Source organism: Physcomitrium patens, chromosome 7 (assembly GCF_059467195.1).
Source record: "Physcomitrium patens ecotype Gransden chromosome 7, ASM5946719v1, whole genome shotgun sequence".
In the NCBI taxonomy this organism is placed as follows: domain Eukaryota; kingdom Viridiplantae; phylum Streptophyta; class Bryopsida; order Funariales; family Funariaceae; genus Physcomitrium; species Physcomitrium patens.
The window spans coordinates 7,792,714-7,812,721 of NC_143416.1; positions in this window are offsets into that span (position 1 = coordinate 7,792,714).

Consider the following 20,008-nt stretch of genomic DNA (forward strand, 5'->3'; position numbering starts at 1 on the left):
AATATTTTTTTTGAATTTTATATTAAAAAATAAAGATGTTATAGAAATTCATAAAAAATTAGTAATTTTTAATAATATTTATTTATTTATCTATGAAAAATTTCAATTAATAATATATTTTTTTTATTTAGTTGTCCACAAACAAATACTTCACAACTAGGACATTGTCCCACTTGTCTTTCATTAAGTAATATATAAGACTCAACTTTCCACATTTTTTTAGAATATAACATCTTCTGTTTTGAAACATCTATTAGACTTAAGAAGTTCTTATTGTGTTTGTAGTTGATCAAGAAAAAGTTGCCTTTGATACAAGACATGGTAAGCATAATACATTTAGTGTTGCCAGCAAATAGATGAAGGTGAGAAAAAAAAAGCACTAGTTTAAATCTTTGCTTGATAAAATGAACTATTTGAATTATTTTCTCGTAACAATTGTAACATAGGTTTAGTCACTAAAATTCTAATCTAGAGCTTATACTCATTTGTGAGTTGTTATGTAAATGTATTGTCATATGTTATTTTCAATCAAGTGTAGTGGCATTAGACTAAATCTATAAAATCAACAATTGATATCTTTAGCAAGCCTATAGAAAGATATAAAGGAATTAAAGATGTATGTTAAGAATTATTTTTTGACTAGATAATATAATTACAATGTAATTTAAATTGAAAAGGTACAAATAAGAAATTCATAAAACATAATTATTTTTTCTTCTTTATTAAGAAAGAATTTTAGCTTATTGGTAAACTTTTTGATACTACAACATATTAAAGATAAATTACTTGCATTGGCAAAAAATTGTCCAAATAAGAAAATATCATCTATAATGTATATATTTTAAGAAAGATGATTTAATTCAAGGTTCTCATTATTATTAATATAAATTTATAAGTCATCTTTCAACTTCAAAAGAAAACAATAATGATGTTCAAAAATGAGGGCATCAACTTAGAGTATAATGAATATTGTCAATATAATATCAAAACGAAATGCAATTACATTAGCTATGAACTATAAGATATTTGAAGAAGATGCAATATATTTTATTCATCATATACAAAAAAATCTATCAATAATTACTATAAATAGTTATAAAAATTTACATAGTAATATTTAATAAATATTGATTAAATATAGAAATTTGGATTTTATATAATAGATAAAATATTCATAGGAATATTATTAATTAATTATTCTTATTATAGTTATAATAAAATTTAAGTAAATTAATTTAATAATATTTTTAATAGTTTGATTTATAAGATGCACTAAACATAAAATATAATAAAAACTTTAAATATTATTGTGGCTTCAATTTTTGTTAATTTTCTTTTGATAAACTTATACTTTTTTAGTAATCTAATACTTCAAAATCTAATTATTTTATCTCTCTAATTGAAGTAAATTGCATTAAAAAACTTCACCATAATTTTGAATATTGCTTTATTATTGTTCAATTTATCAAAAAAAATAATGACTCATAAGTAGAATAACAATGATTTATTGTTGTTTATTGCATGTAAAAAAATATAAGTGTCTTAGTTAGAATTTCCAAAATTAACAATAGAAACATTGACAATTTTTGAAAACATCTACTATGCATTCATAATATCAGAGATGAACTGCAATAATGCTACACAAATAATGTAAGATGTAGTTAGGAATTTTTTTTGGAAATAAATGTTTTATTAAATTAATAATATCAAGAATTAATTATGTTTTTTCGAATTTTTTTATAGAAAAAGAAATTATAGATGCTACTTTTAACAAAAAAAAGAATAGATTTGTAACTATTATAGATCTTCACGAGCTTGTCAATAGTCTTAAGGTGAAAATCTTACATATTTCTAACATCAACCCTGGAAGTACTATTTTTACACATATAGAAGAAATCAACAATGAGATTCAAAGTCTATTCCAAGAAATTATATATTTAAAAAAAATAAGTAGATTAAATTTATAATTAAATCCAAGAAGTCTTATTATTATAAGTATGAAGGAAATAAGGATAAATATGCCAAAGAAGGTTGATGGAGCAAGATTAAAATTTTGAGGATTTCTACAATAAGAGAAGCTCTATATAAGATTGCATCTTTTCCAATACCTTGATGGATTTACTAAATTTAGTTTCATAGATATACTTTTATCTAAGAGTGATTTTTATTGTTTGTATCCTTTATAATCAAAATCTATTACAACCATATTTGAATAAAGTGATTGAGAAAGAGTAGTAGAGACCAAATTCCTATCTTTATAATAAAGATTATGTTTAGCTACCATATATGTTGCAAAATTTTAAAATCTTGCTTGAAACGTGGATTGAAATGATAAAGCTTTTATCATTCAATTTCAATATAGGTTAGAAGATAATATTAATGAATTATTTTTAACAATGCCAAGAGCAAACTCATTGGAGCAAATTATTGCTTAAGTCATTGCATGTAATAATTGGCTCTTTGTAAGATACTAAGAATATAGATTTGGTTGGAGATGTTCAAGTCAAGTCATGGCAACAACTTTGAAGTTTTCATAAGCTTATTCATTAAGGTCAAAATCTATATAAATTAATATAATTTATTCCAAACTTTTTACTGAGCAAGAAAAGATTCAATGTTGTAAAATAAATTATATTTATATTATAGAGGATTTGAGCACATTTTTCAATATTATTCAAAAAATTAAGGTAATCACAAAATGAAGAGCATAGTTGCTAAAAAAACTGACGTGTTAGAAAAAAAGTTTTTTTTAATTACAATAAAAACTGTGCAATTCAAATCATATATAACATCTAGTAAAGGTCCTATTATCTCTTCAAATCTCTCAACTTGATTTATAATAGAAGTTTATTTAGGATCAAAAAATTCATAAAGTCTTTATTTTGGTAGATTCACAAGCCTTAGCTTGTTTTATAGTCAAAGATTTCATTAAAAAATAAAAAATATGTTTATTCAAAAAAACTAAATCTATGCATATAGAAGTCATAGATGATTGTTTGTTATTATTTGGAGTTGTTATCCATGATATTGTTCCTTTAAATATAATAAAAAAAGATCATAATAGCTTAGTAATATTTTATGTAATAAGTCATATCAATCTAATTATTTTAGGATTATTGTGGCTAAAAAACTATAATCTTTAAATAGACTAAATTTCTTGTGGTTTAATTCAAAATTCTATTAGTCAAGTAAAAATCCATGAATCCAATACAACCAAATCTTTATTAGTAGATACAAGAACTTTCATAGATGTTGTAAAAAAAAGGTCACCTTTTACTATATATGCTATATCTATTTTAATAATAAAAAGACTTCATATAAAATTTTAAGTTAGTATCAAGATTACTAAAATATTTTTGAAAAGAAAAATGAAAATATTTTTTTAAATCATTGTCTCTATGATTATTTAATAGATCTTTAAAAAAGAATTCAACCACAAATTAGACAATTTTATAGCTTACTGTAGTATAAGTTGGCTATACTCAAGGAATATATTGATAAGAATTTTGCTAAAAAATTCATACTCTATTTTAAATTTCTAGTAGAAGCTCTTAACTTATTTGTGAAGAAAAAAAAAAAAAAACTCTATATATATATATATATATATATATATATATATATATGTAGACTATTGAAGACTTAATAAAATCACTATCAAGAATAGATATCTATTATATTTGATTGTAAGACTTCTTGATTAATTTAATTAAATAAAGATCTATACTAAAATAAATTGATGGATATTATATAACTTAATACATATTAAAATTAGAGATAACTAAAAAATTATGTTTCAAACTAGGTTTAGACATTTGGAATATAATGTCATACTTTTTGAACTCATGAATTCATTAATTATTATTTAAAATCTAATAAATATTTTTTTTGAATTTCTTAATAATTTTTTTATTTTTTATCTAAAAAATATTATAATCTATTCTAAAAACATAAAAGAGCATAAATTTTATGTTTGTCATATGTTAAAATTTTTTAAAGATGTAGGATTATATGTCAAGATGAAAAAGTGTGTATTTAATACTACTTAAGTTGACTATCTAGGACTCATCATTTGAAATAATGGCCTCAAAATAGATCTTAAGTAAGTCCAAATTATCATAGATTGGAAGATTTCAAGAACAATAAAAAATGTCCAAGAATAAAAAAAACTATTGGATCTTCATCAAGAACTTTTTAAAGTTATAACTTTATTTATATGTTTGACTTGTAAAGACAAACTTTGAATGGAATGAAGAAACTAAAGCATTGTTTAAAGCTTTGAAGATAAGATTTATTTTTGCACCAATCTTATATTGTATTAATATCTTTAAGGTATTTTTAATAGAAATAAATGCATTAGACTTTGCTTCAAGTGTGATATTTGTTACAAATAGAAGTAGATAATAAACTCCATCTAATAGTTTTTTATTTTAAGAAATATTTAGTAATTGAGATCAATTACAAGATTCACAATAAAGAACTTTTTATAATTATAGATTAATTTCAAAAATGACATCATTATTTAGAAAGTGCTTCTACTCTACTTATCATATATATAGAACAGAAGAACCTCAAGTATTCCATATCAATACATATTTTGAATTATTCCCAAGCTTGTTTAAGCATATATTTATCAATATTTGATTTCAAGATTACTTCTCAACCAAGAAAACAACAAGGTTTGTCAAACATCCTTTTTAGATTTTTTTTTTTTATCTTGCACCAAAAGAAGGAAATGTAATTTTTTATTAAAAATATATCATTCTTTTGAAGCCATAGTAATTTCATCTTTAAGTAATGAAATCAACATTAATTATTGATTCAACTTTTCTTAAATAAATTCAATTGATTATGTCTTTTAATCTTCTTATTCATGGTAGAAAGAAAAATTCTTCCAAGTCTCATGATACTTCTAAAAATGAGTTCAAAAATAATATAATCTATTTTAAAGAGTACTTATATGTTTTAGAAGATAAAGTACAATTACATGTTCTTCAAGCTTATTACGACTTTTCAACAATAGGACCTTTTGGATACAATAAAACTTTAGAGCTAATATCTAAAGATTTTTGGTTGCTTAAAATATAAAAGGTAATTAAAGACTTTGTACAATCATATAATATTTTTTTAAGATTAAAAACTCCTTGTCATTGACCTTATAGACTTCTTAAAGTATTACCAATATCTAAACAATCATGGTTTTTTTATTTCTATGGATTTGATCACAAATCTTCTAATTTCAAGTTCATATGATTTTTTTTTTATAATTATAGTTTGTTTCACAAAAATGGTATATTTTATATAATATATAAAATCTATTTTAAATAAAAAATAATTAAAATTTTCTTTGACAATATTTATTACTAGCATGGATTGCCAACGGATATTATATTAGATAGAAGGACCTTATTTGTATCAAGATTTTAGAGAATCTTTTTTCAGATATTGGAAATAAATATATTATTATTTTTAGCTAAATAAAAATTAATCAAGAATCTTACAAATATAATAAAGAAGTTAGATGCTTTTTATCAATGACATCCATCAAAATTAAGATGACAAATAACAAATCTTTGCTATGAAAGAAACAAGGTTCAAGAAAGACTATAATATATTTTTTTTAGCATTGTTTGTAGTTTTTGTATATTTGTGGTACTAAAAAAATTAAAAACAAATAATCATTAAATTTAACTTAAGAACTATTGTTTTTTGAATTATCTCATAAGAGATTATAATTATCATAACTTTTAAGAGATTACAATTATCATAACTTTCTATTTAGAAATGAGGACCTTTAAAAATTATATATTCTTTTTTAAATAGATAGTAAAATATAATATATTTGATATTATAATCTTTGAAGAGACTCTTAATTTTAAGTGATATTATTGGAGGTTGAAATTATTTTTAACACTATTTCAAATATTTTATTTGAAGAGAGTTACAAAAGCTTCAACAATAAATAGATATTAGGATTGTCTTCATGCCTTAATATGAAACACTATCAATGGCTACAACAACCTATCAATCGACTGTAAAAGAAACAAATTTAAAGTATGTAGCAAACATAATTTGTGTCATTTCAAACCTCTTCTCATTTGATTATTGTTTCTTATAGAACATGGCTTTAGAAGAAGGGAAAAGAATTGATATCACACATATACATATTTACTTAGATAAGTAATATGGATATATATAGGTACTCTAATAAATACCTATATGATTAGATAGAAGTAGATAAAAATAAATAAAAATAGATTAATTTCATAAAGACTTTTAGAGAAGCTTTCTAGAAGCTTCATAGATATAGCTTTGACTTTAGATGTGTTTGAAGTTGATTGGTAGGTTAGAAACTTGGTCAACAAGTTAGTCACATATTAGTAGCTTCCAGAACAAGCTGATTGTGTGGCACATATATAGAAAACTTGCCTTGCAAGTTAAGATACGTTGTCGTATTACATGCTATCTTGCTTGAAAATGCACCGGGCATTTGGCTGTGGAAGATAAAACAATGTTTTGCAAGTATCCAAGTTGTCTAGTGGGTTTCAACCATCTAAATACAAATTATTTCGGATTTCAATGTAAAAGCTTAATCCCAATACAAAGTACTTAAAAATACTATTTTTAATAACATCAAGATATTATAAGCACAAATTCTTATGTTATTTTTTAGTTTTATTTTATTTTATTTTTATTAAAATTATTTTATTTTATTATTTTATTTTATTTTATTATTTTATTTTATTTTATTATTTTATTTTATTTTATTATTTTATTTTATTTTATTTTATTTTATTTTTTATTTTTAAAATTTAAAAATTTTAAATTTTTAAATCCTAACTCTAGAGAGCGAGCTTTGGCAAGCTGTAATTCTCAATCTCATTGTCTGATTGTTGTAAATCTTCTACTACTAGTATCTTTGCTAGTCTTTTAAATGCTCAAGAAGTTTCAATCCAATTCAACTTACAGATTGTAAGAAAACGCTATAAATCCACATTGATGTTCCTTGACCGCCACCTAGAAAGTTGATTATGAAATTTGAATTACAATTTCTCCTTCTCCAACCGTTAATTCTCATTCAACTTTGTATGCAGCTCCGCCTTTAAGTCCCTCACTTACCACATCAAAATTCACCTTATTCCAACTGATAGATCTCCAGATATTACAGAAATCCTAAACAACCTCAATATGCCCACTTTTGATACCTCTTTATACTAATGATCAAATATCCTCTATCTGTATCGTTAGATTAACACAAATTTTTGCATGCACTTGGCATACCCAATCATCTAGACATCTCTAAAATTTCAACTAGAGATGTTTTTCCAATTTTACAAAATTGTCAAGAATACTAGCTTTAACTTTATTGCAAAAAATCCAAATCACCATTACAAACATTGACTTTGAACAATGATTGCAAAGTCCTTCCAAACCTTATGAAAACCAAGTCTTACACCTTTCGAAGGAGCTTGAAGCTAACTCTGTGACCCCAAAATCCCGATCTCCAAATACTTTTTTTTTTTTTTTTTTTTTTATAACTCCGTGAAGTCCTCCATTCTGCCACCTTGGACTTAGAATCAGAACATCAGACCGTGCTTCTATAGAATTTCCACCTCTAAGAAAATCTTTCTATGGAAAGGACATTTCTCCAAAATGGCATAGAAAATGGAATAGCTTGAAATGGAACCAAAGCCTTTGTAACCGGGACCTCATTGGATTGTCCAACCGAGTCAGGTCTCATACTGGATAAGAGGCCCATAACAAAACCTAGATTAGATGTCTCCGTAATTGGGTCAAATTAGTCCTTTGCATCAAGCTCACCCAAATGTTGAATTGGTCCTTTTCCCTTTTTTTTGACTCCTGGTAAGAACGGCTTGGGCACATTCCACCCAATTTATCGGAGTATCTTGAGGATCTCGATTTATCTCCTCAATTTTTCTTTGGCTTTAGATCTATTGATCTCGATTATTAAAATTGAACGGAGCTTTACATTGCTAATAAGTATGCCTCGACTGCTTGCAATTTCCACACACTGGCGTGTAATCGTCACTGGCTCTAGGATTGGAACATTCACTAGCATAGTGACTAATCTGTCTGCAACAAAAACAACAAAGTGGTCTTCTTGCACCTCTATCTGATATATTGGGTGTCTCCATCGGTATATACCTACTAGGCTTATTTCATGTAGGGTTAGAAAATGATCCTGGTTGTCCCGTTGGTATAGAGGGTACTTGATTTGATGGCGCCAGTAGAACATATAGCTGATGTCATGTATGGTGGTATAGCTTACAATAGAGTGACATTAATTGGCCCTTGAATATTGGCACTAGAATTGGCCACTGTTTCTAACATCCAAGATGACTAAATATTAATAAAATCCATTTCATTTATATTTTTACCATATAGTCGTGTTACAATACGACATCCACCCTCTCTGAACATGTACATCCTCTGGTATGCTTCAAATAACCTAGTTGTTGTTTGATTCATAATATGTTCTCCAAGTCTTCATCTGAATCTTCTTCATCACTTCTTATGTCCCAAACTTGTATACTTCCCTTTCAATACTATATATATATATATATATATATATATATATATATATTTTCTTTTCTTTTAAAATCATCAACTTTCTTATACATAATATTTCCATTCTCAAAAATACCAATAAAACTTGCATCAAAGGCACTTATATCTCGCAAGAGTACTTCTTCTTTTGTACCTCCATAATCTCGTTTTATAGTGATACTTCTCCAAAATCCTTAAATTCTTCAACAACCCTTGGCAATGGTTTCTCCTTCAACCTATCTCGATTCCGTTTATGATTAGGAGGTACTGTTAGAAATTATACAACTTTTCTTTCATCTTCACTATATACCCTTGCATAAGCAGAACCATCATCAAGTACTTTTGTTTCTATCCGTGTTGTCGTAATATGAGGTTGTCCTAAAATCAATGGATAAGACGTATCTTGAACAAAGAAATGTTGTTCTGTCGCAACATCTCAAATCCAAATTTTGACATCAGAACAAGCTCCATTTAATTTTCCTTGCATGTTATTAGCTATTCATATTATCCATCCATGTTCCATATCAATTGGCCATTTTTGCTTCTTATAAAGATCCTTACATATAAGATTTATTTCAGAATCATGGTCAACTAAAGCAACTATTGGTTCTTCTATATCTCCTACTTTCATCAATACTTCAGTAGTTACGCTTGCCCAATGTTTCCGAGTATAATGGCTTGAAGCTTCCATTTTCTTATTACTATAATCTTCAAAACGTATTCCATGATTATATCCATTCTTTTCATTTGTTGATTGCTTGTTACCATTATCAACCTCTTCTTCATCTTTATATAATCTTGCATCAATAGCATGACTCATTCCAGCTTCACCCATTAATTGCCTCTTTCGCTTAATACTGTCAATGATAACATCATGAAACTCCTTCTTTATAATTCTCAAAATCTCTTTCAATGTGAATTCTACCTTAGCCTTTAATATACGTTCTTCCAACATTCCTTTTAAATTTGTTGCCACTTCAATATTAGAAAGTAGCTTATAAGCAATTGATTTACCCTTATTTTTTGTCTCCTTTATTTTTCCTTCCAATGATGTTGAAGTATCCTTTATAGGTGATTCTTGTGAAGTCACCTCACGAACCTTGTCTCGTCAAGTTTGCCTCTTAGAAGAATTTTCTTTTCTTGTATCATCAAAATTTCTTCGTCTCTTTTCTTCCATCAAAGCTTCATGTTGGCTCTTAGCAATATATGCATGAACTGAAAGAGACTCAACATGATCTTCCAAATCTGTTGTACTTCATATTATAGATACATTTTTTCTTTTTGTATTGTAGAAATGGCAGAAGTCCAAAATTCACTAGTTTCTATACTCCCACCAAAGTCATCATCTACTCTAGCACCATAACTTGCATACTCTCGTGATGTTATTCCATGTTCTATTAAGTAATCTTGAACCAATGCTCTCATACCACCTTTGCCAAAATAAGTTTGAAGGAGATCCTCTGTATCCTTTAATGCTATCTTTCTATCTTTTCAGTTAATAACTCCTTGTTGCACCATATTATTAAATTCACTGCAATCCTTTCTAGTATGTGAAACATCATCACACGAGATATATCTTTGTATACACCCTTGTTTTGAAATATTCTTCAAATTATTTGTAGAAGTATTTTCTTCGAGACTTGTCAATTTGGATTGAAGATCTCGCATTCCACGTATAATTTCTTCAATCTCCATGTCTCTTTTCTTTGATAAAGATGTCGAAGGTTGAATAATAGGTATTGTCAGTTGTATTATATATACTAGAAATTTAGGTGCTTGTATTGCTTTTGGAATATTATTCCTATCCTTCATCATTTTTTTTTTTTTGTGAGGAAACCCACCGCATTTTCAAGATTTTTCCACTTTATTGTCAATCCTTCATCTTCTTCTTTGTCTTCAAGAAGCAACTCCAATTTCCCTTATAATCCTCCATCTGCAGCTTGAAGAAATAATTCAACCTTGTTCGGCTCTAATGTTAATTTTTCTACCTTCGATAATTAAGAATACTGTCTCTCAAATTCCTTTAGTAGCTCTATTGCTTGTAAATTCTTATTAGGCTGCTGAATCCATTCTAGAAATAATTTCTTAGTAATATGATCAGTGTCTTCCAAGAAATATTTGTCTTTTAATGTATGTAAAAAAAATCTCCTTTGAATTTCCATAATGCTCCATAATTGAGGTAATATGCTCTCTTATCTTCGGTATCGTGGTAAGTCTAAATAATTCAACCATCTTCTTCTCACAAATCTGATTTAATTCTATTTTCCAAATATAACATCTTAAATACTTTGAAATATTCCTTCCATCAAACTAGTCAATTTTATTGACCACTGCTTGCAAAGCTTTGGTTGTTAAAGCTTCTTTGCAATCATTACTTTGCTGTTGCTGCATAAATAATGATAAGGCTTGAAATATACTAGCAATGGATGGATCCATGTACATACCTTGTCCTTTAGAAGAAACTCCACCAGAAGCTCTACTTGAAGCTCCTCCCTAAGATCCTTCAAAATTTTTATTCTCGTTTTCTATAAAATAAAATAAAAATAAACTAAATTTAATACCTTCGACCTCAAGCTTTTACGTCGGATTCACCACTTATGTCGTATTACATACTATCTTACTTGAGAATGTACCTAGCATCTAGCTGTAGAAGATAAAATAATGTTTTACAAGTATCCAGGTAGGCTAGTGGATTTCAAACATCTAAATACAAACTATTTCGGATTTTAATGTAAAAGCTTAATCCCAATAAAAAGTGCTTAGAAATACTATTTTTAATAACTTCAAGATATTATAAGCACAAAGTTTTTTGTTATTTGTTAGTTTTTTTATTTTATTTTATTTTATTTTATTTTATTTTATTATTTTATTATTATTTTTATTATATTTTATTTTATTTTTAATCCTAATTCTAGATAGCAAGCTTCAACAAGCTGTAATTCTCAATCTGACCATCCGATTGGTGTAAATTTCTACCACTAGTGTCTTTGCAAGCCTTTTAGATGTTCAAGAAGTTTCAATCCAATCTAACTTATAGGTTGCAAGAAAATGCTGTTAATCCACACTGATGTATCTTGACCAGTGCCTAGAAGTCCTCGACTTACCATACCAAAAGTCACCTTATTCCAGCTAGTAGATCTCCAAATATTACAAAAACCCTAAACAACCCCAATTTGCTAACTTTTGATACTTCTTTACACTAATGGTTAAATATCCTCTATCTGTTTCGTCAGATTAACACAAACTTTTGCATGCACTCGGCATACTCAACCCTCTAGATACCTCTAAGTTTCAACCATAGAAGTTTTTCCAATTTCACAAAACAGTCAAGAGTACCAGTCGTTACTTTATTACAAAAAAAACCCAATTCACCAATACAAACACTGACTTTCAACAACGATTACCAAAGTTCTCCCAAAACCTATGAAACTCAATTCTACACCTTTTCAAAGAGCTTGAAGCTAGCTCTCTGATCCCCAAAATACTGATCTCCAAATGCTTCTTTCCTTATCCTCTCCTCCCTTTTAATTCTGTGTGGTCTCTTTTTTTTCCGCCCTGAACTCCAAATTAGAACAGCCGACGGCGCTTCCTCAGAATTCTTGTCTCTAAGATGATCTTCCCACCGAAAGGATGTTTTTTCCAAAATGGCATAGAAAATGGAATAGCTTGAAATAAAACTGAAGCCTCTGTATTCGAGACCTCATTGGGTTGTCGAACCAAGTCAGGTCTCATACTAGATAAGAGGCCTGTACCAGAACCTAGATTGAATGTCCTCGTAATTGGGTCAAATTGGTCCTTTACATCAGACTCACCCGAATATTGAATTGGTCCTTTCTCTTTTTTTCGACTCTTGGTAAGAACGGCTCGGATTCATTCTATCCAATTTATCGGAGAATCTCGAGGACCTTGATTTATCTCCCTAATTTTTCCTTGACTTTGGATTTACTGATTCTGTTTATTGAAATTCGACGGAGCATTACATTGCTGATAAGTATGCCTCGACAGCTTGTAATTCCTTCACACTAACACGTAATCATCATTGGCTTTGGGATTGGAACATTCACTGACATAATGATCAACTTGTCTGCAACAAAAATGATGAAGTGGTCTTCTTACACCCCCATCATACATATTGGGTGTCTCTACCAGTATATACCTACTAGGCTTATTCCATATAGGGTTGGAAAATGATCTTGGTTGTCCCATTGGTATGGAGGGTACTTGATTAGATGACGCTGGTGGAGTGATATTAACTGACCCTAAATATTGGCACTAGAATTGGCCACTGTTTTTAACATCTAAGATGACTAAATATTAATAATATCTTTTTCATTTATATTTTCACCATATAGTCATGTTACAACACGACACTATCCGATTGTTATAAAACTTCTACTATTAGTGTCTTTGGTAGTCTTTTAAATGCTCAAGAAGTTTCAATCCAATCCAACTTACAAATTGCAAGAAAACGCTGTAAATCCACATTGATGTTCCTTGACCACCACCTAGAAAGTTCATTACAAACTTTGAATTGCAATTTCTCCTTCTCTAACTGTAAATTCTCATTCAACTTTGTCTGTAGCTCCGCCTTTAGGTCCCCGACTTATCACATCAAAATTCACCTTGTTCCAACTGATAGATCTCCAGATATTATAGAAATCTTAAACAACCTCAATATGTCAACTTCTGATACCTCTTTACACTAATGATCAAATATCCTCTATCTATATTATTAGATTGATGCAAATTTTTGCATGCACTTGGCATACCCAATCATCTAGACATCTCTAAAATTTCAATCGCAGATGTTTCTCTAATTTCACAAAACAGTCAAGAGTACTAGCCTTAACTTTATTGCAAAAAATCCAAATCACCATTACAAACATTGACTTTGAACAATGATTGCAAAGTCCTTTCAAACCTTATGAAAACTAAGTCTTATACCTTTCGAAGGAGCTTGAAGCTAGCTCTCCGATCTCAAAATCTCGATCTCCAAATATATATATATATATTTTTTTGTTTTTTTTGTTTTGTTTTTTTTTGTTTTTTTTTTGTTTTTTTTTTGTTTTTTGTTTTTTTTTTGTTTTTTGTTTTTTTTTTTTTTTTTTGTTTTTTTTTTTGTTTTTTGTTTGTTTTTTGTTTTTTGTTTTGTTTTGTTTTGTTTTTTTTTGTTTTTTTTTTTTTTTAACTCCGTGAAGTCTCCCATTCTTCTGCCTTGGACTCGGGATTAGAACAGCAGACCGTGCTTCCATAGAATTCCCACCTCTAAGAAAATCTTTCTACGGAAACAATATTTCCCTGAAATGGCATAGAAATTGGAATAGCTTGAAATGGAACCAAAGCCTCTGTAATCGGGACCTCATTAGATTGTCCAACCGAGTCAGGTCTCATACTGGATAAGAGGCCTATAACAGAATCTAGATTGGATGTCTTCGTAATTGGGTCAAATTAGTCCTTCGCATCAGGCTCACCCAAATGTTGAATTGGCCCTTTCTCCTTTTTTTCGACTCTTAGTAAGAACGGCTTGGGCACATTCTATCCATTTTATCGGAGTATCTTGAGGATCTCGATTTATTTCCTCAATTTTTCTTTAGCTTTGGATCTGTTGATCTCGATTATTAAAATTGAACGGAGCATTACATTGCTGATTAGTATGCCCCGACTGCTTACAATTCCCACACACTGGCGTGTAATCATCACTGGCTCTAGGATTGGAACATTCACTAGCATAGTGACTAATCTGTCTACAACAAAAACAACAAAGTGGTCTTCTTGCACCCCCATCAGGTATATTGGTGTCTCCATCGATATATACCTACTAGGCTTCTTCCATGTAGGGTTAAAAAATGAATCTGGTTGTCCTGTTGGTACAGAGGATACTTGATTTGATGGCGCCTGTGGAGCATATTGCTGATGTCACGTATGGTGGTATAGCTTGCAATGAGGTGACATTAATTGGTCCCTGAATATTGGCACTGGAATTGGCCACTATTTCTAACATCTAAGATGACTAAATATTAATAAAATCCATTTCATTTATATTTTCACCATATAGTCATGTTACAACACGACAATGTGTCTTGCAAAGTCAACATGTTTTGGAGGTCCTATAGGACCTTGCCATATAGCTACTAGTTAAGAGTATATATGGTGGCAAGAATGAAGCCTTCTTCATTCTTGTCAATACCTTTCTAGTCCTTAGTCTTATTTCAATACTTTCTAGTCTTTTAGTTTTTGGCAATAGTCATTCTAATTCAATATTATATCATCTTTTACTAACTTTCAATTTTTTTTGAGTGAAATAAGAGAGCATTGAGGATTTTTTTTTTTGAGATTCATATCTTTGACAATTTAGTAAGAGTACTATCTTAATATTTTTGTCTTATTTTAGAAGTGAGTGGATTATCCTACTTCTATTGTTGTATTTTGAAGGTTGCAGACTATCTACCTTTAAACAAAAAATCTTATTTTCTAACACTTATCTTTTCTTTAAAGAAAGTAAATTATCCCTCTTTGTGAAAATTTTCATTTGTTATTAGAGGTTGTAGAATACACTCCTCTACTTTAATCTTTTGTATTTGTTTTAATTGTCTATGGAAAGAAAGATTATGGATGCTACTCTTAGTGGAAGTGAAAATAGATTTATAACTATTGCAGATCTTCATGAGCTTGTGACCACTCTAAGAGTGAAAATCTTATATATTTTCAACATGAATCATGGAAGTACTGTGCATATACCTATGAAAGAAGTTCAAAGTCTGTAGTCAGAAATTATACAATTGAAGGAAGCAATTAGATCAACCTTGGAATCAAGTCCAAAGAGTTTTGCTTCTACAAATATAATGGGGATTAGAATTAGTATGATTGAGAATTTTGATGGATAAAGATTAAAATTTTAAGGATTTTTGTAACAAATCAAGCTCTATTTAAGATTGCATCCTTTTCAATATCTTGATGGATTTACTTAAGTCAGACTCATATGTATACTTCTATCAAAAAAAGCTCTCTCTTTATTTGCACCTTTAATAGAAAAAGATTAGCAATTCCTTTATGATTTGAATTTATTGTTAGAAGTGTTTATGGCCTCATTTAAAGAAAGTGATAAAAAAAGAGTAGCAAAAATTAAGCTCTTATCTTTATGACAATGATCACTGTCAGCCACCATATATGTGGCTTAATTCCAAAACCTTGTTTATAAAGAGGACTGGAATGATAAAGTCTTCATCAATCAATTTCAATATGGATTGAAGGATAATGTCAAAGATTTATTACTAACAATGTCAAAGGTAGAATCTTTAGAATAATTTATTATTCAAGCTATTGCATGCAACAATCAATTATTTGAAAGACGTCAAGAATAAAGATTTGGCTAAAGAAGAACAAATCAAATAATGATGGCAGCTTCCAAGTTTTTAGAAACTTATTCATCAAGGCAAAAACCAATGCAAATTAATATGTTACATTTTAAATCCATCATAAAAGAGAAAAAGACTTGATAATGTCAAGATGGCTTATGCTTATACTATGGAAAAACTAAATATATTGCTCAATATTATCTAAAGAAACAACATTATTAAAAAATAAGAAGCATGGTTACAAAAAAAGACAAAGTGTCAAAAAACAAGTTTCTTCAATTACAATAAGAATCATACAATTAGAATCTTATTTAATTCCTAGTAAAATTCCTATTTTCTCTAGAGATTTCTCACCTTATTTTATAATAGAATTTTATTTAGAACCAAAAAATCACAAAGTCTTAGCTTTGTTAGATTCATGAGTTTCAACTTCTTTTATAGAGAAATATTTTGTCAAAAAATAAGAGATATTATTAATCAAAAAAACTAAATTTGTACATGTAGAAGTCATAGATGGTCATTTGCTATCTTCTGAAGATATTATGCATGAGATTATTCTTTAGATGTAGAAATTAAAGATTATAATAGCATAATAATATTTAATGTAATAAGATCTCTCTTTAATTCTATTATTTTATGATTATCTTGATTAAAAAAGTATAATCCTTAGATAGATTGGATTTCTTGTGACCTTAGTATTTTTGATAATTTAATCCATAATCTTGTTAATCAAGTAGAAATGCATAAATCTAGTATATCCAAATTCTTATTGGTAGGTGTAAGAACTTTTATGAATGTCTCAAAAAAAAGAGTTATCTTTTTTTTTATATGCCACATTGATTTTTAATGAAAAAAAGACATCAAGTCATATTTCTAGCTAGTATTAAGATTTTAATGACATTTTTAAAAAGAAAAATATAGATATTCTTTTAAAGCATCATCCTTATGATTGTTCCATCAATCTTTACGAAGGAGTTCAACCACCATTTAGACTAATCTATAGCCTATCACAAATTGAGTTGGTTGGACTCAAAGAATACATTGATGAAAACTTGGCTAAGAATTTCATACGCCATTTTAAATCTTCAATTGGGGCTTCTATCTTATTTGTGAAGAAAAAAGATGGATCTCTGTAGATGTATGTAGACTAGCAAAGACTTAAGAAAATCACCATCAAGAATAGGTATCTTCTACCTTTGATTTTAGGACTCCTTTATCAACTAAATTAAACAAAGATCTATACAAAATAGATCTACAAAAAGTATATAATCTGGTATGCATTAAAGAAGGAGATGAATGGAAAATTATATTTTAAATCAGATATGGGCATTTTGAATATAATGTCATACCTTTTGGAATCACAAATATATCAATTGCTTTTCAACATCTAATAAATAATTTCTTTTCTAAGTTTCTTGATGATTTTATTATTTGTTAGTTGGATGACATCTTAATTTACTCTAAAAACACAAAAGAACATGAAATTTATGTTTGTCGTATATTACAAAAACTTAGAGATGTAGGATTATATGCCAAGTTAAAAAAATGTGTATTCCACACTACTCTCATTGACTTCCTAGGATACATCATTTCTAATGAAGGGCTAATGATGGATCTGAAGAAAGTCTAGACTATCATAAATTAGAAGATTCCAAGAACAGTAAAAGATATGTAATGCTTTTTGGACTTTGCCAATTACTATCAGATCTTCATCAAGAATTTTTCTCAAGTTCTAGCTCCACTTATATGTTTGACTTATAAAGAAAAATTTAAATGGAGTAAAGAAGCCAAAGCATTGTTTGATGCTTTAAAAAAGGAGTTTACTTCTATATCAATCTTATGTTGTGTTGATTTCTTCAAAGCATTTTTTTTATAGAAATAGATGCATTAAACTTTGCTTTGAGTGCACTATTAGCACAAATGGGAGTAGACAAAAAATTCCATTTAATAGCTTTCTATTCTAAAAAATTTTTAGTAGCCAAGATTAATTATGAGATTCATGACAAAGAACTCGTTGCAATTATGGATTTATTTCAAGAATGGCATCAATATTTAGAAGGAACCTTGAGTTTACTTACTATGTATATAGATCACAAGAATCTCAAGTATTTCATGTTAATACATGTTTAAAATTATTGCCAAGCTCATTGGAGCATGTCTTTATAAAGATTTGATTTCAAGATCACTTATCGATTCAAAAAACAACAAGGTTTGTAAATTTTACTTTTTAGACGTTCTTATCTTGTTTCAAAAGAAAGAAATACATCTTTTGATCAACAAAGAATAATTTTCTTGAAACCAAAGTATTTTTACTTTTGAACAATAAAATCAACATTGACTATTGATTCAACCTTTGTCAAGTAAATTCAATCAAGTATGTCCTTTGATCCTCCTATCCATGATATCAAGAATAATTCTTTTAAGTCTCATGATACTTCCAAGTTTGAGTTCAAAAATAACCTACTATATTTTAAGGGACAATTATAAATTTTAAAAGGCGAGGCACAATTATATGTTTTTCAAACTCTTGATGACTTTTTACTTGTTGGATATTTTAGATACAACAAGACTTTGGAGCTAATAATAAGAGATTTTTGGTAGCATCAAATGTAGAAGGCAAAAAGACTTTGTACAATCATGTGATATTTTTTTATGATTCAAAACTCCTTGCCATCGACCTTATAGACTTCTTCAACCATTATTTATTCCTAAATAACCATAGTCTTTTGTCTTATGGATATTATCATAGATCTTTTTGTCTCAAGTTCATATGATTCTATATTCATGGTAATAGATTATTTTATCAAGATGGCACATTTTTTACAATGTACAAAATCTATTATAGATGAAGAAACTACTAAGTTTTTTTTTAATAATATCTATTACTATGATGGATTACCTAAAGATATTATATTTGATTGGGGGAGTCAATTGATATCAAAATTTTAGAAAATTATTTTCAAGATTTTAAAAGTGAATATAAAGCCTTTTCCAACTTTTTATTTTTAAACTAATAAGCAAAAAAAAAAAGTGAATCAAGTTTTGGAGCAATACTTGAGGTGTACCATTAACTATCATCAAGACAATTAGACAACTCTTTTATTATGGATAGAGTTTGCATACAATAATTTGATACATTCTTCCACTCAACATATACCTTTCTTTACCAACTATGGTTATCATCCATGACTTAATACTTTTGGCTTTTCAAAAATTGATAATCATGTGGGCAAAGATTTGGCAAATCATTTGTCAAAGCTACATGCAACAATGAAGGCGTAGTTAAAGGGAGGTCAAGGATGACAAAAAAATTAATGCACATACTTATTGCAAAGAACAATGATAATTTAATATAAGTGATAAAGTATGGTTATTGTGTCGCAATATCAAGAATACTTGTTCTTGTAATAAGTTGGACTATCAAAGGCTTGGACCTTTTTCTATTAATGAAGAAGTCAATCATGTTGCTTATTGATTATATCTATTGAAGTTTATGAAGATCCACCTTATATTTTACATATCCTTTCTTGAGCCATAAAAGATAGTGAATATCTTTGAAAGAAGAAAAATGCCACTTCCTTCTATAAAAGTGGATAATAATCAAGAATTCGAGGTAGAAGAAGTTTTAGATTCAAGGCACACTAAAATAGATTGGAATATCTTGTTCATTGATATGGATATTATAACAAAACCAGTCTATTTCAAGTGTCCAAGATCTTTCTAATCCTTAACAATATAAAATCTTATCACAAGGTAAGACAAACTAGATAAGAATAAAACTAAATAGAACTAAATACTTTCAAGGTCCAATTTGCATGCTCTATTTGTCTATCTATTTGGAAATGATAGATTATAGATATGGCGAGTCATATGCCTAATAGCTTGAACAAGACTTGCCAATAACTTTTTGTGAAGCATGGATCTTGATCTGAAATAATGACATGAGATAATCTATGGTGACAAAAGACAGTATCAAAGAAGACTCATGCAAGCGTTGGGACATCAATATTTAAGTGTACTATGGCAAAGTCAAGTTGCTTTGAGAGTCGATCCACAAAGAAATCAATCGTAATATGATTATGAGGCAT